This window comes from Pelodiscus sinensis, chromosome 10 (genome assembly GCF_049634645.1).
Source record: "Pelodiscus sinensis isolate JC-2024 chromosome 10, ASM4963464v1, whole genome shotgun sequence".
NCBI classification, from domain to species: domain Eukaryota; kingdom Metazoa; phylum Chordata; order Testudines; family Trionychidae; genus Pelodiscus; species Pelodiscus sinensis.
Genome location: NC_134720.1, coordinates 13,855,463 through 13,882,797, shown reverse-complemented (window position 1 = coordinate 13,882,797; position 27,335 = coordinate 13,855,463). Strand labels below are relative to the sequence as shown.

The 27,335-nt window shown below is 41.8% G+C and overlaps 1 long non-coding RNA gene across 2 annotated transcripts; it reads left to right on the top strand.

The window, feature by feature from the left end:
* Positions 1 to 7,835: 7,835 nt before the first annotated feature.
* LOC142830751 (uncharacterized) lies at positions 7,836 to 26,321 on the top strand. 2 transcript variants are annotated; one of them, XR_012906207.1, is made up of 3 exons: positions 7,836 to 8,445; positions 10,648 to 12,023; positions 18,724 to 26,321. It is a non-coding gene; the product is annotated as an uncharacterized LOC142830751 (long non-coding RNA). The 2 variants fall into 2 exon arrangements; XR_012906206.1 differs by having other exon boundaries at positions 7,836 to 8,717.
* Positions 26,322 to 27,335: the final 1,014 nt, after the last annotated feature.

The following is a 27,335-nucleotide window of genomic DNA, read 5'->3' as shown; positions in this document are numbered from 1 at the left end:
GGCTATTTTGAGAGAAAACCCTTCTCTCGAAATAACTGGTAAACCTCATTGTATGAGAAATAAGGATTATTTCGAGAGAAGGGTTTTCTCTTGAAATAACCGCATCTTAACAGCGTCTGTCATCTCAAAATAGCGCCATAACACAATTATTCAAATGAAGCACGGGATATTTAAATCCCAGCTTCATTTGCAATTTTGAATGTCTTCATTCGCACCCCTCTCTCGAAAGAGGGTGCAGGTGTAGACATACCCTCAGTCTCTAAGGACATGTCTACACTAGGAAACTATTTCAAAATAACTAAATTTGAAATAAGTCCTGAAATAACAATATTGAAATAGCATGTCAACACTACAGGAAAACCTTTAAATTAGTCTGAGGCAAACTGCTTTATTGTGGACACAGTACCACAACTTAGAGCTCCAGGAAGTATTGAGGAGTATTTTCTTCAAATTACTCTGGTGGGTAGTTATTTTGAAAAAGCAGTAGTGGAGTGTCCACACTAACGCTATTTTGAAATAACAATTTTGAAATAAATGTTATTCCCCAAGAAAAGCAGGAGTAAAGATTTTGAAATAACCAGCCTGTTATTTCGAAATAATGAGTTTGGTAGTGTGGACATTCCGTTTATTATTTAGAAATAAGGGGGGGGGGGGTATTTCAAGTGTTCCCACGCAAAAAGAAAATCTGTGTGGAAGATTTTGATAGACAGCCTGAACACAAGACATGTACATAGCTAGTGCTCAGCTTGTACTGAGTTATCAGTTATTTACCTCCCTGCTTCACTTTTCTCCTTTTTATCTTGTTTGCCAATACTGCCAGCTACTATGCAGGATTGTCTTAGATCAGGTCTTAGCTACCACAATATGTAGGATACAGACAAGAGCAAACACAGGCATTAGTAGAGGAATTCACTAATTGCTTCGATCTGCTCTGGTGTCTACTAACAGCTGGCAGGCTCCACAACATGGTCATTAGAAGAGACTGAGGTGGAGAAAAACATGCTGGAAAAGCCTTGAAAGAAAATAATGAAACATTAGGAGACCCTGATTTTTTTTTTAACTTCACCTGTGAGCAAGTCAAGGCAAAGCCTGAGTACAAAGTACACAAGAATTATTATACTTCTCTTTCCCCAAGTGCTCATAAATTTCTGTGAGCTCAGCACACACCCGTGAGTGCGCACACACACACACACATACACACACACACACACACACAGAGTAAATAAAGCTAGTGCATGGTGGCTGTCATCCCCAGCCACCTCCTAACAATCTGAGTTTGTTCTGTTCAGGACTTCCTCTTTGTAATAAACAGGCATCTACCTGTTTTCTCTTACAGAAGAAATGACAACTAAAATCAAACATTTGCTCAATAAAGGTCTGAAAGCGGGCAGTGGGAAAGGCTGTCATAGATCTGTCGGGCTGTGTCTACGCTGCCTTTTATTTTTTCAGAAAAAGATATGCAAATTGCGAATCACAATTTGTGTATCTTTTTCCGTTTGTTTTTTCGGAAGAGGCTTTTCCATCTATATGGGGCCAAATGTCAGAAAAGCCTCCTCTTTTGGAACATCAAAATGAGGAATACAGGGATGTTGAAAGAACGGGCCCACTTTTTCGGAAACTTTTTCCTGGATGTGGCAGAGTTTTTCCAGGATCTCCACTTTCTGCACAGATTCCTTCTAAAAGTGTACTTCAAAAAGTAATTTCAAAGGTATTTGTTGCAGTAACATATGGAAGATTCTAGGACAAATTCTGTATCTATGCTATCCTGTTAAAGTCAACTGATTTCACAAGCATAACTGAGGATAGAATTTGGCTTGGTCTCTGCATTTCACTGAGGCAAGGTATTTACTGATCCTAGTAAAACATGGACTTTATATACAACAGTGGGAGGAGGTAAAAGAGGTCTAAGAGATTTCCTCTATTCTTTGAATACCTTCCAAATTAGAGGGTTTCATATCATATGATTGATATTAAGTGACTTTCCAGTTTCAGTGAAACTAGTGGATCAGATTTTTCCTTTCAGTTACACTGGTGTAAATCTGGAGTAACCCCCTTGCTTTCAGAGCAGTTACTATGCACTCACATCTGTGTAACTAAAAGTACAATTTGACCCATTGGCACCAAGACTAAGTAAAAAGTATACCAATGTCATAGGTACAGGGCTGTAACTCTGCCCTTTTTCTAAATGCACTTACTTCATGTGTTCTTACCCTTATCCAGAGGGCTGACAATGTCTGCAGGTCTCCAAGCAAGGTGTGGAGGGCCCCAGTTTTGTTCCCCAAAAAGGGGCAGGGCCTCAGGCAGAAGAGGCTACCTCAGCCAGCCCTCAACACTGCCCAGAGGGCAGCACTGAGCCCCCGTAGCTCTCAGAGCAGTGCTCTGGTGGCAATTTAAAGGGCGCAATTTAAATAGCAGCAGTGGTAGCTGGAGTCCCAAACTCATTGATTCACTGGACCTTAGGGCAACTGCAGCTTTGCTCCCCTCATCGCTTTTGCCTCCCCCCACACTCCATCCAACTGGAGTTCAGGCACCACCATTATTTCCTCCCTTTGAGAATCTGTGACCAGTGTGATTGCTAAGTGGCCTTTCCCAAACAAAATATATTTGTCAGCAGTTGAAACAAAGAATTCAATTAAACGGACTTTAAAGCAGCCAACTTGCATATTTAGTCATATGCTAAGTGAAATTAAATTGGCCTTCTTCTTAAGTTGAAGGAACCAAACGGAACCAACTCATTTTCTCCTGACCAAACCAGATGTGTCTTTCAGCTGCTCAGTGTGATACCCTCTTAGTCATACTGGTTTGGGGAAATGTAGGATAGAGCCACTGCAACTACTGGCTCTGGCATTTTCTTTTAATAAAACATAAATGGTCTCCTCTCTTCTTGTGTGTAGCATGGCTCAGCTACACAGACAGACCCCTGAGCTCCTGAGGTGAAATATCCATCCCCATTGACAGAAATGGAAATACCACCCTAGCAACAGATACAGTAAGGACACATCTGTACTTTCCAGTGGATCAACGCTTTAGAGGTCAATCTTCTGGTGTTCGATTTAGCAGGTCTAGGAGCAAGGGAAGCCGATGGGAGTAAGTGTTCCTCTCAGCCTGCCATTGTGTAGATGCTGCCAAGCTCGGGTGACCTTTCAGGTCTAGTGTAGACCTGGCCTAACACTCATTATTGAAGAGTATTTGTAAGGACTCAGGTCTGTGGCATCTATGATGGCTGCTACTCCCATAGCACTCCTGGGATACCATACAGAGGTACAGCAAGGGAGTGCTATGGAGAAAAGGCCCAGAGTCAGTATTGTCAATCCCAAACATTCAAAAATCAAGAGTCGGGCTCTCTAACAGTCATGAGATTGACTTTAACATCATGAGTTTACATTAATTAATAATTTGGGGGTTATATTTATTTGTCTTTTGCTTTTTGAGCCTTAAGTATAAACTGGGGCAACATTCTGAAGTTTTCTCCACAGCTAGAAGAGTTAGAAGCATACTTTTTCTTTAAAAACGAAGGTTCTCACATATTCACTTGGCTCTAGCAGTTGAGACTTTAAGGAAAAAAATAATTATCATGACACTCAAGAGTGATGGTACTTTGAAGTCCTCTGATTGGCCAAGCCCACTGATTAACCCCACGGTTTGCCCCAGTAAATTGCCTGGACAACCACACAGACTCTAGTCTGTTGCAGCACCAGGCCTTGCTTGAGTTCCTGAACTACAGTCTCTGACTCCAGCCTGCTTCTCACTCCGATTCCTGCCTCCTGATGTTAAGCCGATACTTCCTCTGATTTCTGTGTCTCCAACTCCAGCCTAACTTGGACCCTGACTCTTCGTTATGAAACATGGTTCTTGTGATTCCTTCAGCTGCTTCCTGATGATTACCATCCCTTGTGGATAGACCCCAGCCCAGCTATGACCACTAGGCCAGACTGCCATTGCCCTACTCATCTATAGTGCTCTTATATGTCACAAGAGCTAACGGGTCCCTGTAGTTCCATGCTGCAGCAATAATCTTGAAGAGGAGTCTAAGGTTCCATGTTCAGAGTTTCCTGCCCTCTGACCCTGTTAGGGGAACAGCGTGTGCCACACACCATGTCCCAGCCCCGCTCCCTGGCAGCACAGGTTTGTTGCACTGGGATCCGATGAGACTATTTTGCAGGCTGTCTTACTTTTCCCAAAGAATTTTCACAAGATTTGTGGGAGGCGGGAGGAGAAGATAATGTGCATCTTATCTGCTCTGTCATGCCTCCTCAATGTGCCCTTTATCAACCTTCTCCCCTTGTACATGGGTCTGCAGCCATGGCCCTCTGGGGTGTCATATGGAAGTATGAGGATTCTCCCATAAAGGCAGTTGACTCTCTTTTCCCCCACAAAAGGGAAGATGCGCATTCAGAGGGTCCCAGCTGGGCATGGATCTGTGGGGTGAAATCATGCCCTATACCATTCACTTTTGGAGTACCATCTGCATGCTCAGGATGCTGTACGACGCAAGGAAAACATTGCTAAAAATACACGGAAATATTATTAAAAAATAAAACTCTCTGGTTATAACAATCAAAACAAATAGGACATGCACAGAGCACCTACAGAGCAAGCTGACTTACTGCTGTCATAAACGGCAACAATGTCTCAGGATACAGCACGGTTCATTTTTCTACTTTCTTCAGGTTAGATGTAATGAAGCAAATACATATATCGCGGAATACAAAGCACTCCCCCCATCAGGTGTGCAATTTCCCTGGGAGTATTAATTCTAAAAAATGGCACAACCAGGAGAAGAAAGAGGTTCCCTGTTAGTGTCTATTTTGGAGAGGAAGAATTACACTGTTATTGTAATTGTTCGTAGGAGGCAGCAGGAATTAACAAACTGCAATTAACCAGGAAGCATTCTCTAATTAAAGGCTTTAAAAGTAAACATTAAGGAACAAAGAGGAGGAAGAAATGAGTAAAAGGAAACCATGCCAAGGCAAAATACAGATTTTGCTGTAAAGGGTCAGAACTAGTTATATTAACAATATCCTGTGTTATTAAAATGGGAAAGGGAAAATCTGGAGATATATTTGCATCTACAACAATGATCAGGTTCTCTTCCCAGAGGGCAGAAGTGGGTAGTGATTCTGGGTATACCAAGGCAGCATGGCAGAGAATGTGCAAGAGACAACTGAGCTGCAGGTGGAGGTGGGTTGGGAGGATGAGACAACAGTGAAACAGAAAATCAGAAGCCAGAGATTGCCATTGTGTAACCAATGCCAGACAGGAGCAATGTAGGTTTCAGTTGCCCAGAATCTGAACCAAGCCTTACAGGCTATGTCTAGACTGCATCCCTCTGTCGACAAATCAAGCACATTGAAATTGCTAATGAGGCAATGATTTAAATATCCCACACTTCATTAGTATAAACATGGCCTCCGCTTTTTTCCAAAATGGAGCTCTTTCGAAAAAAACTGGCAGTCTAGACATGGATCTGTCAAAAATAAATCCTTTCTCGACAGATCCTGTAAACCTCATTTTTTGAGGAATACAGGATTTGTTGAAAAAGGGTTTATTTTCAACAGGTCCATGTCTAGACTGCCGTTTTTGGGGTGTTTTTTTTTTAAAAAGCTCTGCTTTGAAAAAAAGTGGTGGCCATGTTCATGCTAATGAAGCATGGGATATTTAAAACCCTGCTTCATTAGCAATTTCAACGTGCTTAATCTACATCTCTCTGTCGACAGAGAGGTATAGTCTAGACACAGCCATAGAGATTTGTTTTGTCTTTCAGAATGGATATATTGGTGCCCCTTCCTTACTCACAGCTTATCAGCAACAGTAAGCCCATTAGACATGTGGGTATGCCAGCCAAACCACCTGCAACTCCTGTTGCACTGGGATCCCAGAACTTGGGTGTCCAGTTCCAAAATGAGCAGAGCTGATCCAGACAAGAGTGAGCCATGCACTGATTCAACCCATCACCCAGAGATCCTCTTACTGGCTTACTGGCTGTGCTGTTATGGCTGGATTTTAAAGCTACCTCCTCTTATAGAAACTCTCTGGGGGAGGGGGGCGGTAGTGAGGGAAAAGAGACACATACTTTGCCTCACAATCATAGACAGAGAGTGTCCACCTGTGTGAGAGTCAGGCATAATGAAGCCTACTCAGATGTCCGTAGCCCAACTAAGGACCATGCTCATTTACAGTCCTAGTGCTCAGAGGTGCTGCCTGCAAAATCCCCACAGCACACACTGAACGGGAAAAGGTAAAGGGAAGGGGCAGGCATCAAGACTTTCTCTTTCCACCACACAGTGCAGTGTGGGCAGGGGAGAATATGATGCTAGTAGAAGTATTTGCCAAGGAACTACAACTCTGTGCTACCATCTCCAACACGGATCGTGTCTTCAAGGCCCAGCTAAGTTCATAGGCTATGACTACACTGATGCTTTTTATTGGAAAAAGGTATGCAAATTGCACTTTTCCAAAATTTGACCCATCTACACTGGGCCAAGTTTCAGAAAAACCTCCTCTTTCTGAAAAGCCCTTCTTTTTCATGGCGCAAGGAAGACAGGGCTTCTGAAAGAGCACATCCACTCTTCAGCAAAAAATGTTGGAAAAGCAGATGCGTTCCCTGGACACGGCAGAGTTTTTCCGGGATACCAGAGTTATCCTGGAAAAAAAAAACCATAGTCTAGACATAGCCATAGTGAATAACCCTGCTAATGGAGCAAACTCCTTCAACAAACAATCTTAGCAGTGACTGTGATTCACCTGTGTTTAGAGGACTAGCTGGGGACATTCTTTTAGAACCATGACAGTAAGATTTCAGACTCAAAGGAAGCTTTTTTCTTTTAGTCAAAAAATGTGATCTTGGAGTAGAAACAATCTTTCAGCTGTAATCCCAGAGCAAAAACGTCTGCATACTTTCTACTACTAGATACTCACATGGTAGAAAGGATTGGATCTAACTAGTTTTGATATAATGGTCAGTTATTAATGGATCTAGTAATCAACCTGCACGGTGTTAATTCTCAATATCTATGTATTAGTTATACTGAAACACAGCATCTATGTGCATTTGTCTCATGCAGGTGTTTACCACATGCACTGTGCGTATGAAGATCCGGTTTGTGCCTGACCTAACTTTACTGTCCGAAACACTATTGTATATGCCCAATAAAAAGAATGTAATTTGTAATCAGCTATTTCCATGTTTCCTACACAGTGGGGAATGAGCATTTCAGTGCATTAGAGGAAATAAAGCATATTCATAAGTTAGCAACATTTTACACAAACCTAGCAATTGGCCTTGAATTTCCTCATCATCCAAACACTAGTTGGGTGGAGCAGAGAGGGCCAGCAGAGAGCAGATTACAGGACTCTGATTCAAAGCCACCTTGCTCCCGTGCAAATTAGGAATGCAGAAGGAAAGTGCTAGCTTACATCAGTGGAGAATGAGGAGTAGCAAAGCTCTGCTCTGCCACATACTTTCCTGTTCATTTTCTGCCTCTGTCCTGCTCCTAAAATGTCCCCACATGCCCCCTTCTTCAATTTTAGCTGGGAAGAAGAAAGGGGTGACCAGTATAGAGGCCTGAGAAGCTGCATCTGTCAGATTTTTACCAGTAAGGTGCAGGAGAAATTCTCCTTTGGTCATCCCCAGCTGATCTCAGCAAATCATGCAATGCAAAGTGGCATTATTGGGCTGATGAATTAGCCCAGGACCTGTGTGAAAGACAAAGAAAAGATTCACCCCTGTCCATATATGTCCTGTGTCCTGGTTTTGGCTAGGCACCAGGGCCATCCTTAGGCATAGGAAGAATATAAAGCTGCGAAGGCCACTGCACCCCAAATTTAGTGTTAGCCATGGGCACTGCTTGCTCCAGCAGCCTCAGTCTCTCAGCCACTGCTGTGCTCTGGTGGGCTACACTATTATTCTTTCCACCTGCTCACCCATCAGACTCTCTGTCCCCACAGTTCCTGTCCCTGCAGCCTTGAATGCAGCTTCCCCCACCTCACTTGGAGATGGATAGTGCAGGCGTTCAGCCTGAGTAGGGCACCAGAATTGATAAGGACAGACCTGCTAGGTACCTACTGAGATCCGTAGGAATGATCTCTCATCAGGCACTGTCTGCATCTTTAAAATCTGGCCCTAAGACTTCCCTTTTTCACTTCTTCAGCTTAACTCATTTTCTAGGTCAAATGTGTGAAAGGAAGGTATTGAGGCCTACCCAGAATATGTCAAATGAGCACCAGTTTAATTGTAAGTGTAAAGGAAAGGCAGCATTGTGAGATACAGGAGATGTAAAATAAAAACAAAATTTGATTGGATGACCAACAGTAACCCCGCTTTTAGGGAAGTAAGTAACTCAGACAGCAATATGCAACAAAGTGCTGAATACCCCAAATGGAGCAGACGAAAATTTTTGTAAGGGCAGAAAGAGACAACAAAAATCTAACGTCAGCAATTGTCAGGTAAGTGGAGGAATACTGAAATACCGAAACAGGGTATATAAGGTTGGATGGAACAGACCAAGAGCGGATGGGTTGCGAATCCAAAAAGCTAGGTCTGATCAACCAAAGCTCCCTCCCTGGCACTGAATCTCTCTGCCGCACATAAGCTCCAAGGGAACAAATAAGCTCCGAAAGGGGAACAACACCGGTCATAAGTTGCAATGAAAAATCCAAAAAAGGAAAAACATAAAGAATATCTCCTGAATCTAAGCAATGCTTCTATCTTTCTTAACGTGAGTATTATATATTTGTTAACTCCATAAATGTTTAAAGGTAAATCAGAAGGGTATAGCTGTAGAAGTTATTATTTCTTGGTTTTTTTAACTGTACTGTTTTTCTATTTATTTGTATATTACACTGTCTTAAAAGAATCAAAGATAGTGAATTGATTTAAATGAAAAATTAATTATAAAGCAAATAGAAAAATAAAAATCTTTGTTTGACCCTAAAAAGAAGTATTCCTCTGTCTGTAGTTTCAAATCCTTTAAAAAACCAAACCCAGTTACCAAAAAAATGGAAGTAGTTTAGGGCCTAAGAATTATCTGCATGCAGAGGAAAGCATAGTCAAAGCAGAGAGGGTAGCTCACTCAATTCTTTGGGCTGGTCTAAATTGAAAACATTGCAGCAAAATGCACTCTGGCTTCACTTTAGATTGCACCCACCCCTAGTGAGCCAAAGTCTAAATACTAGGACCCATCATATTTGCAAGTCACCACTTGTGCTAACAGCAATCCTCGCACCACATTCTGTAAGGAAAGTTATCAATCATCTTGAACATAATTAAACAATAAAGTGAGCGAACAGCTCACAAAGTGATCTCCACTGTTTTTTAGCCAATTAGTGCTGTATTACATCCCATCTGTTCAGACAAGTGTTTTATATTGGGTTTCCCCCTGCCATCTCTTTATTGTTACAAGGTAGCAAGCATAAAATGCATCTTTTTATCATTAGCTTTGATAGCACAGACATGTATCTCCAACTGGCTTCAGTGCCTTGAGTGTGTGCTTTCCCAGATGTAGTCCAGATGCCTCCTACATGCATATGGCAGGAAATTCTTTGCAATCTTTTCTGTTTCCCACATATTATTGGTTTATAATTGCTGCTATCCATCATCATTTTTTTTAAGCTACTGACGACTGCCCTTGAGACTTTTTTTTCAAAGACTTTTGCAGGTGTGTAGATGAAACCCAGGCTAGTTTTGTGTCTGTCTCAGTGGTGAGAGGTTCAGCTAGTCATTTAGCATTCGCTTAAAGGAAGCAGTATTGGAAAAATCTTGTATAAACAATTACTAAATATTAATATTGCATAGTGTCTAGGAGAGCAGTCTGCAGCTCCTGACAAGTAATTCTGCCACTTTCCTGAAAACTGATTTAATTTGGGGAACATTTAATTAGAAATTTTTCAGACTTTTTCTTTTGTTTAACCACAAAGGCTGATTTTCAAATGGAAAAGAGGAGATCTAAGACAGTCTGATAAACTGTATGGAGGACCAAGCGTGTAGCACAGCAATGGGCAATCTAGGCTAGTGAGTGGGTCGCATGAGTGTCACTTGGTCTCAATGGGCCACAAGATTGTTGTAACCAAGACAGTCTTCTGGGGGGTAGAATAGTTTTGCTAACTGCACTTGCATGCTTAGAATTTGCAGGATGTGCCAATTGAATTGTCACAGCATGTTGATTGGACGAAGAGAGAGCACACGGCTCTGCCAGACAATGTTACATACAATCGGCATGCACATCACTTCACATGCCCTTGTTTTACTGATAGGAAAGAAATGACATGGATGGAAACCAATGGAATCTGGGCATCCTGTGTGTGTGTGCAATGATAAACAAAAGGTCTTTCAGGACACACACAGAATCCAGATATACTGCAAGTGGCCCTTGGGCCTCAGGTGCCTACCACTGCCATAGCATAATAGTCTCTTTTGGTCCAAAATTGGGCTTAAACATGCTCAAGATCAAGATGCTTTAGCTGATGGATGAAAATTGACACACAAATGTGGGTGCTTTAGTCTGAGTTACGTGAAAACTGCACTCAAAAACAAGTGGCTACTCCTACTTATATAATAACCATAATAAATAGATGGTTTCAGATTTGCCACTGCTCACAATTGTATTGCACAATTTGCAATCTTTGCGTGTTTGTTTATTTTCCATGAAGCCACAACTGCTGGAATCCAGAGATTGCCTGAGAATCTCCGCTTTCATTCAAAAGGTAAAATAAGTCTCTAGTCCTTGTGGTTGCAGGGAAAAGCTTGAAAATGTGAAGTGTGTGCCTCCTGAAGTCTCAGAAACCAGAAGGCAAAACATAAAACCCCAAAATGTAATCTGTATTTTTAAAATGTCATGATTTTTCTGCTATTGTCATGATTTCTTTGGTCAAAACTCTGGTTTCAGAGTTCCAGGGTTGGCAATGCTGAGACACAATCATTTTACTCAACCTAATGCAAGATTTTCAAAATCAAAGCAAAGAATTCCAAAATTGGTTGGAAAATAAGCACAATTCAGGCTTGACTACCTACCTGTGGTGGTGGAAGTGGTTCCCCCTGCCACACACACACACACCACCACACCACCGCCCCTCGGCTTCTGTCTTCCATCTCTGCAGAGATAGGAATAGGGAAACAACAATTGTTAAGAACTAACTGGAGGAGGAGGAGGAGGACAAATGAAGGAGATGCAGCAAGCAACATACTTTTACAAAATGGTAGCTAAGTTTCTGTGCTGCCTCTCTAAGGGTGTGCCCACACAGCAAAGTTGTTTCGGAATAATGGCTGTTACACAGCAATTCCGTTATTTCAAAATAATTTCAAAATAACGGATGTCTTATTTCAACTTCTGTAAACCTCATTCTGTGAAGAATAATGCCTATTCCAAAATAGTTATTTCAGAATAGTGTCTGTGTAGACACTCCACTTCTGCTATTTCAAAATAGCCCCTCATCAGGGCCATTCTAAGTTATTCCTCCTGGGGCTCTAAATTGAGATAGCACGTCTACATTAGGGAAGCCTGCCTTGGATTCATTTTGAGGCTTCCCTACAGTATAGATGTGCTATTTCAAAATAAGCTATTTTGGAATAACTATTCCAGAATAGCTTATTCCAAAAATAACTGTGCAGTGTAGACGTAACCTAAGAACCCATCTTTGTACCACCTGAGTGCTGGCGGCTTGCTTTGGTTACTGTAACCTCCCCGAGCTACCATATGGGCTGCAGAGCTGCCCAGGATCTCTGTAGCATAATTCCCCCATCCCCTTGCACATCTCCTATGCCAGAGCTTTGGGTCCTTGTGAGGGGACCCTTTCATCGGTTTTCACAGTTCCTGTATTGCAGAACTCCTACCTCCTTTTTGAAACCTGCACATCATTCTCCAGCTTTATACCCAACAGTATAAAGTGACCAGAGGAGGGAAGAGGATCTCACCTGGCCACCTGAAAGCTGATGCTACTTAACAATGCTAAATATGAAACAACAAACCCAGAAATGCATTCTGGGAAAATGCCAATATAAGAAGTCAACTCTTCCCTGAAGAGAGTTGGTAGGTGCAAAGCATACACAAATATGAATGCCTCCATGCATTACTGCTCTAGCACAATTATTTTGTATAAGAGCTGGTATGAAACTGTTAGAAAAAAGATACAGTACAGGGTGCTGATTTCCTGTCCTTGAAACAAAAATCCATCACCAAGGCTTGAAGTGTTTCAGTCCATGTTCTTTTTCTAATCACTCATCTCTAAAGTTCAGTGCTGTATTGATCTGTAATTGAGCCAGTGTAGCCCATACAAATCATTCTCAATCAACTGATTTGTCTAAAATGTGAATGAGGCAGTTGGAAGTATTTTTAAACTTGCCAGAATCTTAGTCATTCAAGTCCTTGGAATATTGTGTAATTAGTGAATTATTGCTTATAGTCAAAGATTCTCCCTTAGATTAGTGGTGATTATTACTTGATATTGATTTTTATCTAACTACCTCATCTGCTTTATGGACTCTTTGTAGAGGCCAAGTTTTGTACTGTGGCAGCTGCTCCCTACTCTGGCACTTCAAGTGCAGAAGGTGGAGGCCTGCAAAGGCACTGCAGTGCTATTTCAGGATACTTCTGGTATCCCGAAATAGCTATTCTGTGTCTTTGAAGCAAGCTCGTTATTTCGAAATGTAACAGGCTTGCTATTCCAATGTCCCTGTAAAACTCATTCCATGAGGAGTATTGGATCTTTCAGAATAGTGGTTTATTTTGAAATTTGGTGCTGTGTAGACAGCACCAAATTACAAAGTAAGCTATTTCAAAATTGATAGGAATAAGCTATGCAATTTGCATAGCTCAAATTGCGTAGCTTATTTTGAGCTAAGGCTGCAATATAAACGTACCCTAAGAGACTTTAAAATATCCTGCACCTCAAGGCTTCTGCTTGAAAGCTCCCTGACTTTGGGTGGTATGCTGTCACCATCCAAATGCAAAAACCCAAATGAGAACCCAGAAAGGTGCACTTGGGAATTTCTTCCTGTGGGGAACCCTCAAGTTCTTAAATCTCCCTATGGAAAGAGCTGTGAAAACAACCTGTAACTTCTTTCAGTCTCAGGCATGTGCACACAGAACCTCCTGCCTTCTAGGACACAGGAATCAGATCATAGTCTTTAAAAGGTCATTTTATTAACAAAACAAATAAGGCATACTTGATAAAGTATAATTGGTTGCTAGGTGTTACAAAGCAACTGAAAAAGGCAGATTAAAAAACACAGAGACTTGCTTCCCGGTGTATAGTCCTGGGCTCAGCAAAGAGTTCAAGAAATCCAAAAATAACCTGATCATGTCTGATTAAACATTCCCTGTTCTACGTACATATCTGTTATTCCAGGGTTCAGTCCTTCCCTAGGTATGAATATCACTGGAAATTCCATGCATTGTTCCTTACTTAACTCATCTATCCCAGCTCAGCTCTGATCACACAAAGACTGTACCAAGAGGGTCCTGCTTCAATTAAAAAAAACTCACACTCTTTTCATGGGCTGTCCTGGCTCCCTGCCAACACTTTCAGGAGACTCTGAAGCTATATCTACACTACAATGTTTGCTGGAAGAGGCAATGCAAATGAAGTGCAGATTAGCATTTTCTCATGCTTCATTTGCATAATCTCTTCTAATCTGTTTTTCCACAAGGGGTTTTTGCGCAAAAACCAAGCAGTATGGACATTTCCTTTTTTGCACAAAAAACCCTTTTGTGCAAGATCCTTATGCCTCAAAAAAGGAGATATAATGATCTTGCACAAAAACGGGTTTTTGCACAAAAAAGGAAACATCTACACTGCTTGTTTTTGTGCAAAAACAGATTGGAAGAGATTATGCAAATGAAGCATGAGAAAATGCTAATACACACTTAATTTGCATTGCTTCTTCTGGCAAACATCGTAGTGTTGACGTAGCCTGAAAGACCCGGTGTCTCTGGGTTAACTCTTACAGGCAATTTAGTTAACTGATTGGCTGGAATGTCCAGGAAAGAATACTACCTCTCCCATACATCACAGGTATGACATTAACCATTTTTAATTGAGAATAATTTTAGGGCTCATTCGAATGAGCATATATGCACAATGGACAGAAGTGGCTATAATTATGCTGTACAAACTTGGCTACAAAGTTCTGATAAAGCATCTTATATCTGGCCTATGCAACAGGCTCGTTATTCTAGTGTTGGATCTCTCTGGAGCATAGATTGTCAATCATCTTTAACTGGGCACTGGGTTTATGATACATAGGAAGGTGACCTAGTATTATCCATTTAGCTACCTTCACTTTCAGTTTCTTCCCACATTGATCAAAATCTCATTATCCTATAGATAATCAGCAATGCTAAAAAAAAATGCTGTCAATTTAGTAGTACACTTCCTTCACACCATTTTGGGTAAGACTAACTTTAAAGAAAACTTGAGGGGCACAAATCCATGAGAATCAACAGACCAAAAAATAAATTCACTGTATAGAAGCACAAAACTAGTAAAATACATACAATGAAGATACCAGACTAGGATTGCATGTATTTGTGTTCATGCTACTGGCACAAAGAAGTCTCCTTTTATTATGTGTTTCACATAGTTGATGACACTTATGTTATATGGTACTTAGCTCAGGAAATGAAAATGAATAGTATTTTTCAAGAATATATTAAACAAAAAAAATCTATCCTTTTGTTAGAAGGCAGCTGTCACAGCAGGGTCAACATTTAGTGCCAATTAAATGGTCACTTCTAAAAAATGTTTTCAAAGAATTAGAGCCATTACATCCTGAGAACCAACTGAGGTTCATATTGGGAAAAAGCTTGCTGCATGTAGTGTTATGAATTGTTACAAACACACACACACACACACACACACTGAAATGTTTGTGTTTTTAATATTGATTGGTTATAGCAATCAAATAGGATGGGTAAAGGATTTGTCATTTACTCTGAGAAAACACATCACCCATAAATCATAAAGAAAAATAAACAAACACTGATTTTTGTTGTGCATGGGCGGGAGGTAATGGAGGCAGGGGAAGGCACAGCCTTCCCCAAACTGCCTACACACCCAACTGACTAAAGCTGGAGTTGCTGGTGGGGAAGGCTGGTGCTGCTACATGGTAGCCTGGCTTGACAGCCCGGCTTCTCCCAGCCACCAGGGAGGGATGGGGCCATGACTCAGCAGCCTGGCTTCCCCCGGCTGCCAGGGAGAGATAGGGCCATAGCTCAGCATCCTGGCTTCTCCCTGTCATCAGGAAGGGATGGGGCCATGGCCCGGAAGCCCAGCTTCCACTGGCTGCTGGGAAGGGAGGGGCCGTGACCTGGCAGCCTGGCTTTCCCTGACTGTTGGAGAGGGATGGGGGCCAAGGCTGCAGCATGGCAGCCACGGCTCTCCACATGGCCAGGAAAGATCAGTCTGGAGTGGGTGGGGCTTGGCTTCGTGGGTGGGGCTTCATGTGGAATGGGCCAGGATGTGTCTTGCCTTCCCCAGCTGGGCTTTCACCCAATGTCCATGGCATTGTGGATTTATTGTGTAACTTACACTGAGTTGTTTAAGTAGTGAGTTATTACAGGAGCTCTCTCTTTGTCTTGAATAGTGAGATTGAGAATATTTTGCACCTAACATTTAGCAAAAAGAGTCAGTCACCCTAAGGCATGCATTGCTCTTTCTATGTTCCTACAACTCTAGGAATCCACTTACAGAGGATATTCTGAATGATGGCCACCACAGACTACTCTCCTCTTGTTCACAATGGTGTAAATCAGGAGTAATTCCACTGATGTCAATGGTGTAAGATTAGTGCAAGGGGATTCTTAATTTTCTTTTACTCAGCCCTCACATACACATTTTTGCTGTTGCAATAATTTCTCATGGGTCACTCCTTCTCCCCATCCAATCCTGATAACTTTGTTGCCCTCTGTCCCAGTCACCAATATTATCCTGGTACCCATCATACCAAAGTCGTCTGGAACAAATCTCTTACTGCTCCCAGTTCTGATGTAATAGCACGTTCATTACTCTGTGTGCAAAATTAGAGGTTGAATTTGGAAAACTGAGCCCCAGTAAAATGCTAAAAGAAAGGCTTTTTCATCTGATAGCAGGTATGAGCCATTGGCCTAACCAACCGGTGATTTGCAATAAATAATGTTCCCCAAAGGGCTCATGGGGACAGGCATGTTTTTCAGTAGAACTATTGTATGTGATTTCTTTTTGTTGCCATTAGCACTCTAGGGTGAGTAGCTTTTATCCTCTTTCTGCCCCTATATTTTCCCAGATAGAAGCTGTGAAAGAAGCTGAATGTTCTACTAAATGTTTGGCTACTGCTTGTCTTCTCGCTGTATGTCAGTTTATTTTATTTGGGAGTTAGATGCCACCAAGACCTCTTTGTATACCCCTCTATAGCCTCTCTCCTTTAACTAGTTACCCAGAACTATTCTTTTGGTGTGGGCCTCAGAAACCTGAGCCCTTCCCTCACCTCTGCTGTCTGCCAGTCTCAAACCGAACACATCTCCAATGTTGGCACTGATCCCTTTATTCTTTGTCTTCTCTCTCTGCTGATTTCACTACAGACCTAATTGTCTATGGATACTCTCAATGAAGTTGGTTCAACTGTTTCCCTCCCCTCCCATTTATCACCTCACACATTCTTTAATTCAGTCACACAGTCTCTCATCATTCATCAGGACATTTACACATTCTCCTATCCATTCACACATTCTCTCTCATTCTTTTTCATTCACTTACTTATTCCCTCACCACTACACCTCATTTCAATTCTGAATCATTTTTATTCGCTACAGCCTGTCTCTTGTGGGCTCCAGCCCGCCAGCTCTCTTAGCACAATACAAAATAGTCTTGTCTCCCATTTTCCACTCAAAAGAACCATGAAAAGCTTCACAGCTAATCACAGCCCATACCTTCAAATACAAATGAACTACCTAGATTCATCGGGCAGATTATCTCCCCTTGTTCCTGCTCCCCAGCCCAGTCTCTAATTTCACTTATGTAAAGGTCTAGCAGCACTTTAAAGACTCACAGAACATGTGGATGGTCGTACCCACGAAAGTTCATGATACCATCTACATGTTTTGTTAGTCTTTAAAGTGCTGCTAGACCATCCATTGTTTAAGCTTTTCCAGTTACAGACTAACTCAGCTATCCCTTTAAAGCTTTCAGCTATTGACTCTGGCTTGAGCCTTGGAGCGATGGCTTTGACTTCAGTTTAACTCTTGGTGTCACTTCTAACTTTGATTATGGCTGGATCTCTGGCATGATTATTGGCTATGACCCCAACTCTACTCTGAGCTCTGACTAGTAAATCACACAACCTGTGTTACTGCCATGACACCACCTCACAGCAAGCCAGGAAGAGATTAGACATCAAGAAGCACACCCCTCAAGTCAGCTGCTTTCATGAAACCAATTTTAAGTAAACATCCATTGTCCAGTCCAAAGAAAGGACAATGGTGGACAATTGAAGTTAATGGAATGATTTTGAGACATGACAGCTCCCAAATCAGGTAGGGTTTCCACATTCTGAAGAAACATGAGGCACCATGGACTAAGGGTCTGTCTAAACTACAGAATTTTTTTCAGAAAAACAGCCTTTTTTTAAAAACCCTTCCCTTACGTTCACACTGCAATTCCGTTCTTCCGAAAGAAAATTGAAAGAATAGAGGGAGTTTCCAACACTGGTAATCCTCATTCTATGAGGAAGAACCCTTTTCCCAAAAGAGCTCTTTTGGAAAAAGGTGTGTGTGTATGGGGAAGAGGGAGTTTTTTCAAAAGAAGAGGAAAGAGGAAAAAGCACAGGTGTCCTGGTGATCATTCCGTCCATAATAATCACTTCTTACATGCAAGATAGTGTCCATTCAGTGTGGACGCTATCTTTCAAAAAAGCAGATTGCTTTTTCGATGTGCTTTTGTAGTGTGGGCATTCTCTTTCAGAAGAAGTTTTTTCAGAAGATCTCTTCCGGAAAAGCTTCTTCCAAAAGAAGACTGCTGTCTAGACATAGCCTCAGTGAGTAAAGCCTTTTGAAGGAAGGCTTGTGTCTGAGGTTTGGCAACAAGAAATTGAATGTCAGGACTTTGTTGAAGAAACTGTGTGGAGTGTGGGTGCCGAATTTAGCTGATATCTGTGGCCCTGGTTACATGCGTGCAGAGGAGACAATCTGATACTTGAATTCAGAGAGGCAATTTGATGAGACTCAGGATTGAAAAGGGTGTTGATGTTAACCTGCAAGAAGGAGGCAGGCTGGTGGAAGCCAAGGTAAGAGCTTCTGCTTGTAGGCAAGCTATTGATATCAGGCATCTGAGCCATAACAGCACAGCTTTAGGACTACAGAGCAGGCAATGACAGAACTCCTTACAGGTCTGGGTGATCCCCAAAACATCATACTGTTGTCAAGTTTTCTGTAGGGATCATGACAAAGGGGAGTTTTAAGGAGATTGCAAAGGTAGAAAAAGGGGTAACCTTATAGATATTTATGGGGAGCATCTCACAAGTGGGAAAAATCAGAAAGGTATTTGTGAGGATTGGAGGCTGGCCTGATGTCAGAGGTGGAAGTCAATATCTTTATAGCAAACAAGATATGCTAGAGTGGAGATAAGCTTGAAAGTAAAGACAAGTGACTAATTCTTGACTGATAGGGAAGAGGAAGCCAAATGGAGCTAATAGCCAAATAAGCTATTTCAAAATTAGATTTGCGTAGTTCAAATTGCGTATCTTATTTCAACCTATAGGTGCAGTGTAGATGCACCCTAAAAGACCAGCTGAAGGAACAATCGAAGAAGTAGGAGAAGTTGGAGAGGACAGATTCCTGCATAGCAATGGAGGACATGATTTCAAGAAGAAACTGGTCAACAATACTGAAGGTGGCTGACAGGTCAAGGAGGAAGCAGATGAAGTAACCAATCCAAGTTATGGTGCTTGTATCATTTTACCTATATTTTGACATTTAAAGTTCTACAACATGTGTGTGCCTACAAGGCCTCAATGACCGCAATGTAGAAGTTGGGAGGTGCTATTTTTAACCCCAGAAAACCAACTATGCAGTCAATATAGTTGAGCAGAGATTGAAACAGAAGCACAGATTCTTTTCTACTATCCCAAATATGAAGTGAAAGGAAGCTATTTCTTCAAATGATTAGGAATCATAAAATATATCCAATCAAAAAGCAGGTAGGATAAACTATTCCCAACCCAGAGAGAAATGAGATAGACAACAGAATAGACACCACACTATGTATGAATTTGTCACTGGATCAGACATAGGCAAATAGACACAAGGAACAAACCCAAACACTATGTAATCCTATCTTAGGTGGGTCACACCCAATCTGTGATAGACCCCTGAGAGGTATGTCTTTTCTCTGCTTTGGCGACACTTGTTTGCCAAGACAATAAAATCTCAATGAATTGAACTGAGGGAAGGAGAAGTGTGGGGGAACCAAACCAATTTTGTCATGAGATGTGGAGGGAAAATCCTCAAAAATTGGAAGTGAGATGAATGAAGGTGGTGAGGAAAGTCAAGCCCACAGAGAGTCCTGAAGACTTGAAAGAATAATGTTTTATACTGTGTTCTGAAAGATTCAGGGAGCCAGTCAGAGAGGATGAGACTCTTGCTTCCTGGTAGGACTGAAGTGGGTTGAAGTGGAACCTAGCAGGGTCCACAGAGGGTAGGAAGGAGGGCAGTGAAGATTATATGAAATAGAAGACGAAGTGAGAAATGCTCTTGTATGTGCAGATTTACAGCTCAAGGAAGAGATGAGAAGCATAGAAGTTCAAAGAGACTAAGTCTAAAAGGCCTTGCTGACTCCACCATTCAATCCTGACCTCTAGGACACTTGGGGTATGTGATGACAGCAGTGACACAAACTTTACTGTAACCATAGTAATTATTAACAAGGCATTTAGATTGCACGCCGAATAGATTGTAACTTGACTTGGTAAGTAATAGTCAAGGGGAAATGTTTTTGTGGGCTGTCTCTCCCCCCCCCCCTTCTTTTTAGGCTATTGCAGAATTATGATGATGTGCTAATGGGTCAAAAGTATCTTTGGCAAGTTGGTGCAAGGCTCAGATTTCAGTGATAATCAACAGATGAATGAGCCTGGAATAATCCTTCAGAGTTGATTCTGAGTGGTTGCGTTCCTTTCCACTCTCTGGAGCATTCATGTGGTTTTGAGCTCATTGCTAGCTATTTTGACCAGACACAACTACCGATGGCAGTGGAGTTTTCTTCTTTTTTCATTTCTAAGGCAGGGCCATCTTTACCCGTATGCAGAATACGCAGCTGTGTAAGGCATCTGTAAATTTGAGATGCCACTGGGTCTTCATATCCATCCACCCACCTCTTCCTATTCCTGTTCTGTGCTTCTGTTACCTCCAGAGAGAATCTAGTCAAGTCACAAGCTGAAAAGCCTGCCAGACCTATCAGCAGAATATTGAACCTGTGGAGGAGCCATTTAAGTGGTAATGAAGCCCTTTAACAGACATTTGCAACCCCCATGCATACTGTCCGTTTCTGAATTTACTGTGTAAGTTGACAGGACCATAGTTTAAAATATTTCATGAGTGTGTTGCTGAAGATTATAAAATCACAGCTTTAAAAAATCATCACCACTCTGGGGCTGCCATTGGGCATAGGGGCACCCACTTAATAGTACTGTGTAAGGACCCATACATCCTAAGAATAGCCCTTATTCTAGGAGATAGTTTGTTGGATTTAACACCTTGAAAGCTTTCATTTCCTTTAAACTGCAACCAAAATTATTGGGTTGTAAAGGAACTGTAACCATGATAGAAAGAGACCAGCTGGTTATAGTTGGGTATACTTCTGCTCAATGTGCAATCTTAGTCCAAAAAAAAAAACCTCCAAGAAAAATATTAGTTTACACGAGGAGCAAGATGAAGACTAACACTGAAAATATTCAGAAGCTTCAGGGGGTAGCCGAGTTAGTCTGTACGGGATAAACTTAAAAAAACAACCAATGGTCTGGTAGCACTTTATAGACTAATAAAATCTGTAGATGATATCATGAGCTTTCGGGGGCACAGCCCTCTTCTTCAGATGACCATTATCAGGGCTCGCCAAGCGGTGGCAAGTCCTGCTCACCAGTCGAATGGAAGTACACACTGCGCATGCGCTGACCGTTCTGCGCAGCCTCACCGGGCTAAAATCTACTCACCACGGGTGAGTAGATTGCCTCATTTGTCGAGCCCTGACCATTATATACCATCACCTCTCAGCTTTAAACTTCATTTGGTTCTGGTCCCCCTCTCTCAAATAAATATAGCAGAAATTAAAAGGGAACCCACCAACAGCTGATTAAAATAGAGGTATGCAAAGATCTCCATATAAAGAAAGACTGCATAATTAACCATAAAACTCACTGCCATAAGATTACACTGAGTATAAGAGCTTAATGGGATTCAAAAAAGGATTGCACACTAATATAAACTAACTTCCACAGCTTCTTCAGATCTATTTTAAATTAATTAATTAACCCCCAGGTTTCAGGGCAGGAGCCAGCCACTAATTGGAGGCATTAGAAAGAAACTACCCAATAGGCATATTATTCTTAAAACTGTCTATGCTGAAATTTCTTACACCTTCCTTTGAAGCATCTGATTCAGGCCACTGTCAAAGAGAGGACAATGGACTAAATGGTCCAAGGATTGTCTTTGCTATGGTTTTTCTTGTAATCTTATCAAAATTATAGCCAGATTTTGTTGTGAGTCTTGTCTACAAGATCTACTAGTGTTCCATCTTGTTGCACCTATTTCAAAAATGGTGTTTCATTAGTAATGTTCTTTTGTGCAGTATTTCAGTGGGGGAGAGTTAAACGACAGTAAAGGTACCTGTTTCAGATTTCTATAACTCCATGTCACACATGAAACATGAAATGAAGCTGTTGAAATGCTGATTAATGAAAAAAAGCATGAAATGCTATGAGCTTCTGGCAGAAACTTTAAAACAGCAGTTATCCAACTTTTCCATATAATTTCTTCATGTATATACATGTCTTTCTATGTGATGTTGCACTGCTATATCTGATCACTTCAAAAATGTTTATTGTTTAATCCTGACCAACCACCCATTCAGAAAGAGCAGTAGCTTCATTTTAACTAGGGGGATCTGGGGCACAGAATGTAGAATTCCTAAAACTCATAGACTTTAAGGTCAGAAGGGACCATTATGATCATCTAGTCTGACCCCCTGCACAGTGCAGGCCACAGAATCTCACCCACCCCGTCCTTTAATAATCCTCTCACCTATAGCTCAGATATTGAAGTCCTCAAATGATGGTTTAAAGACCCCAAGATGCAGAGAATCCTCCAGCTGTGATCTGTACCCCATGCTACAGAGGAAGGCGAAAAACCTCCAGGGCCTCTGCCAATCTACCCTGGAGGAAAATTCCTTAGCCGACCCCAAACATGGTGATCAGCTAAACCCTGAGCATGTGGGCAAGACTCACCAGCCAGACACCCAGAAAGTTCTCTATAGTAACTCCTATCATCCCTCCATTGACCTATTTCCCACTGATAATGAATGGTCAATTAGTTACCAAGATCATGTTATCTCATCAAACCATCCCCTTCAGAAACCCATCTAGTTTAATCTTGAAGCCAGCTAGATCTTTTGCCCCCACTACTTCCCTTGGAAGGCCGTTCCAGAACTTCACTCCTCTAATGGTTAGAAACCTTCGTCTAATCTCAAGTCTAAACTTCCTACTAGCCAGCTTATATCCATTTGTTCTTGTGTCCACATTGGTATTAAACTTAAATAATTCCTCTCCCTCCCTGGTATTTATCCCTCTAATATATTTAAAAAGTGCAATCATGTCCCCCCCCCCAGCCTTCTTTTGGTTAAGGTAAACAAGCCAAGCTCCTTGAGTCTCCTTTCATAAGACAGGTTTTCCATTCCTCGGATCATCCTAGTGGTCCTTCTTTGTACCTGTTCCAGTTTGAATTCATCCTTCTTAAACATGGGAGACCAGAACTGCACACAGTATTCCAAATGGGGTCTCACCAATGCCTTGTATAATGGCACTAACACCTCCTTATCCCTACTGGAAATACCTCGCCTAATACATCCCAAGATAGTATTAGCCTTTTTCACAGCCATGTCACAATGGCAGCTCATAGTCATTCTATAATCAACCAGGACTCCGAGGTCCTTCTCCTCCTCCGTTACTTCCAACTGATGTGTCCCCAGCTTATAACTAAAATTCTTGTTATTAATCCCTAAATGCATAACCTTACACTTCTCACTATTAAATTTCATCCTATTGCTATCACTCCAATTTACAAGATCATCCAGATCTTCCTGTATGATATCCCGATCCTTTTCTGAATTGGCAATAGCTCCCAACTTTGTGTCATCTGCAAATTTTATTAGGACACTTCCACTTTTGGTGCCAAGATCAGCAATAAAAAGATTAAATAAAATTGGCCCCAAAACTGATCCCTGAGGAACTCCGCTAGTAACCTTCCTCCAACCTGACAGTTCACCTTTCAGTATGATCCGCTGTAGTCTTCCCTTTAACCAGTTGCTTATCCACTTCTCAACTTTCATATTAATCCCTATCATTTCCAATTTAACCAATAATTCCTCATGTGGTACTGTATCAAATGCTTTACTAAAGTCGAGGTAGATTAGATCTACTGCATTTCCTTTATCTAAAAAATCTGTTACTTTCTCAAAAAAGGAGATCAGGTTGGTTTGGCACGATCTATCTTTTGTAAAACCATGTTGTAATTTGTCCCAATTGCCATTAGCTTCAATGTCTCTAACTACTTTCTCCTTCAAAATTTTTTCCAGGATCTTACATACTACAGATGTCAAACTAACAGGCCTATAGTTACCCGGGTCGCTTTTTTTCCCTTTCTTAAAAATCGGAACTATATTAGCAATTCTCCAGTCAAATGGTACAACCCCTGAGTTTAGAGATTTATTAAAAAATTTTGCTAATGGACTTGCAAGTTCATGTGCCAGTTCTTTTAATATTCTTGGATGAAGACCATCTGGGCCCCCCGATTTACTCCCATTAAGCTGTTCAAGTTTGGCTTTCACCTCGGATATGGTAATATCTACCTCCTTATCCTCAGTCCCATTTGTTAACTTACCATTATCCCTAAGATCTTCATTAGCCTCATTAAAGACTGAAGCAAAGTATTTGTTCAAATATTGGGCCATTCCTAGATTATCCTTAACCTCCACTCCATCCTTAGTAATAAGTGGTCCTACTTCTTCTTTTTTTGTTTTTTCCTATTTATATGGCTATAAAACCTTTTACTATTGGTTTTAATTCCCTTTGCAAGGTCCAGCTCTACCTGACTTTTAGCCTTTCTCACTTTATCCCTACATGCTCTAACCTCAATAAGGTAGCTTTCTTTACTGATCCCTCCCATTTTCCACTCCTTATATGCTTTCTGCTTTTTCTTAATCACTTCTCTGAGGGTATGTCTACACTACCCCACTAGTTCGAACTAGCGGGGTAATGTAGGCATACCGCAATTGCAAATGAAGCCCGGGATTTGAATTTACTTCATTAAAAACATTAAAGAGGTCTCTATCCATATCCAAATTGGATCCTGGTGGTCTATAACACACCCCAAGCACTATCCCAGGGGAGGATCTGATAGTTTTCTTCCCCAATGTGATTTTTGCCCAAACGGACTCTGTCTTCTCCATTCCATCACTTTTTATTTCTTTACAATCTACCTCATCTTTGATATACAATGCGACTCCACCACCTTTACCCTTATTTCTGTCTTTCCTAAACAGCACATACCCTTCAATACCTGTACTCCAGTCATGCCTAGTATTCCACCATGTTTCTGTTATTCCTATAATATCTGGTTTCACTTCCTGGACCAATAGCTCTTGTTCCTCCTTTTTGTTACCTAGGCTCCTCGCATTGGTGTACAAACATCTTAATTTTTGCTCTTTGGCCTCATTCACATTCTTTGCCCAATTTGGCACAGATGTTATACCTCCAATATGACCTATTAGACTAGTATCCACCCCACCCTTCCTCATGTTCATTCTCCTACCCCCAGCTATACTTACTTTGTTTTCCTCCCTCTCAGTGTTAAAATCTGGCGTAGAGATTACCTTGACATCTCCCAACCATCTCCCCCAAATTCCTAGTTTAAAGCTCTCTTAATAAGTTGAGCCAGCCTCCATCCTAGAAGTCTATTTCCCTCCCTACTTAGGTGAAGTCCATCTCTAGAGAACAGTCCTCTGTCCATAAATGCCTCCCAGTGACCATACATCCCAAAGCCCTCCTTATAGCACCACAGCCTAAGCCATCTATTGATCATCATAATCCTGTCACATCTTAGTTGCCCTTCTCTAGGAACAGGCAGAATCCCACTAAAGATCACCTGAGCCTCAATTTCCTTGAGCATCCTCCTCAGCCTAGTATAGTCTTCCTTAATTCTTTCCAGCGAGAATCTAGCCGTATCATTTGTTCCTACATGAAGGATGATCAATGGATTCCTTCCTGCTCCCTTAATAATTATCTTCAACCTCAGTTCCACATCTCATATGTTAGCACCTGGCAGACAGCACACCCTTCTATTCTCTGGATCAGCTCTGGTTACAGGCCTATCTATTCTTCTCAATAAGGAGTCCCCAATCACATAGACCTGCCTTTTCCTAGTGACAGTGAAATTCTCTGGTCTATCTCTAGCTTCCTCTGGCTGCAAATCCTTACCATTCCTATTTTCCCTTGTAATCCTAATGCTCATTATTGGTGTTGTCTCCATTAAGTCTTCCCCTTTATCTATGGGACTAGCCACTCTTCTCTTCTTCCTTACCCTTCCATCTTCATTATCTACCTGCTGTACCCCTTCTTCATTTTCCAACTCCACATACCTGTTCTTGAGCTCTATTTTTCCCTCACTGATCCATCTTTTCCTCTGCCTGGTCCTCTGAGTCACATGCTTCCACTGTCCATTTTCTTCGCCCAGCAGTCCCCCCTCTGAGGCCCTTGATCCTGCTTCCATCTGCATATCTAAGCTTTCCCCTTTAGCCACGTCATGCCTTTGCCCCATCATCTGCTCAAACCCCCTTCTAAACTCGACCAGAGTTTCCACCTGCATCTCCAGTCCTCGGATCTTTTCTTCCATCAGCTCTATCAGGCGGCACTTCATGCAAACAAAACTCCTTTCAGGTACCCCCTCCAGAATCATGTACATACCGCAGCTACCACATCCAATCATCCTCCTTGTGTTATCTACTACTTGGGCCATGGCCACTAATATCTCTATGTTTTATCTACTTTCTCACCAAAATCCTATTAGTCCGGTGAACACAAAAACAAACCAAAACACCCCCTCCACAGGAAAAACAAACTCCAAACAAGGCCCACAATCCAAAGTCCCTTTACAAACTCCCACTTAAACTCCCCTGTTTACAGCTCTGTTTGCTTGGCTCCTGTGCCGCTGCAGCTATCTGTGCCGCTGCCTGACTAGAAGGCTACCTTTATAGGACCCCTAATCAGTGAAGCCCCACTCCCTAATCAGGGCTCAGCTTCTCTCCCACCACACTGCCCCTCCAACAGAACTCCCACTCAAAAACACTCAGCATAGGCCTAACTAATCTCTGAAATCAATAACTACATTCTCATTGATTGCAATGGAAAATGCTGAGCACTTTGGAAAACGCCCCTCTTAGAGACAAAATTACTTGCCCATGGTCACACAAGGAAGTCATAACCCAGCCAGGAACAAAACCCAAATTTCCTCAGCCACAGGCTCATTCTGTAACCACAAGCCCATCTGTCCTATGATTGTGAGGCCATTATTTTGGCAAGTTCCAGTCAGTTCTCTTGAAAATTCTGTGTCCAGTCAGAAGCAAAAGAGCTGATAGTTTCCAAGCTGTTCCAAGGAGACTGCAATCCATTATGCACATAACTACCAATGCTATTTTTATTATATGGCAATGATAAGCACTGTAAAGAGACAACAAAAACAGGAGGAACAACATAGAGTCTAACCTACCTCCTTCCAGGACATTGTCAAGGCACCTTGGTGGAGAAAGGTGTGCAAGAAAGTGCCTAGGTTCAGTGGCAGCTCGTCAAAACAGGCGACCTAGGCTGTCGTCTACAGCACCAAGATAAACTGCTGTTGAGGCCTTTGGAGACGGGGGCACCGATTGTGCATTTCACCTAGGGCGCCAGTTGCCGGCAGCTCATCTAGGGCTTCTCCTGCCTAGGTTCTATATGTTCTGTGTCTGCATAGAGGAATTCAGTCTACTAAGCTGCCAATTGTCAGCCGATGGTCAGGGCAGTGTGTGTGTGTGCTATACACCCGAGACTTCAACTGCTGAGACCGGGGTCCCTT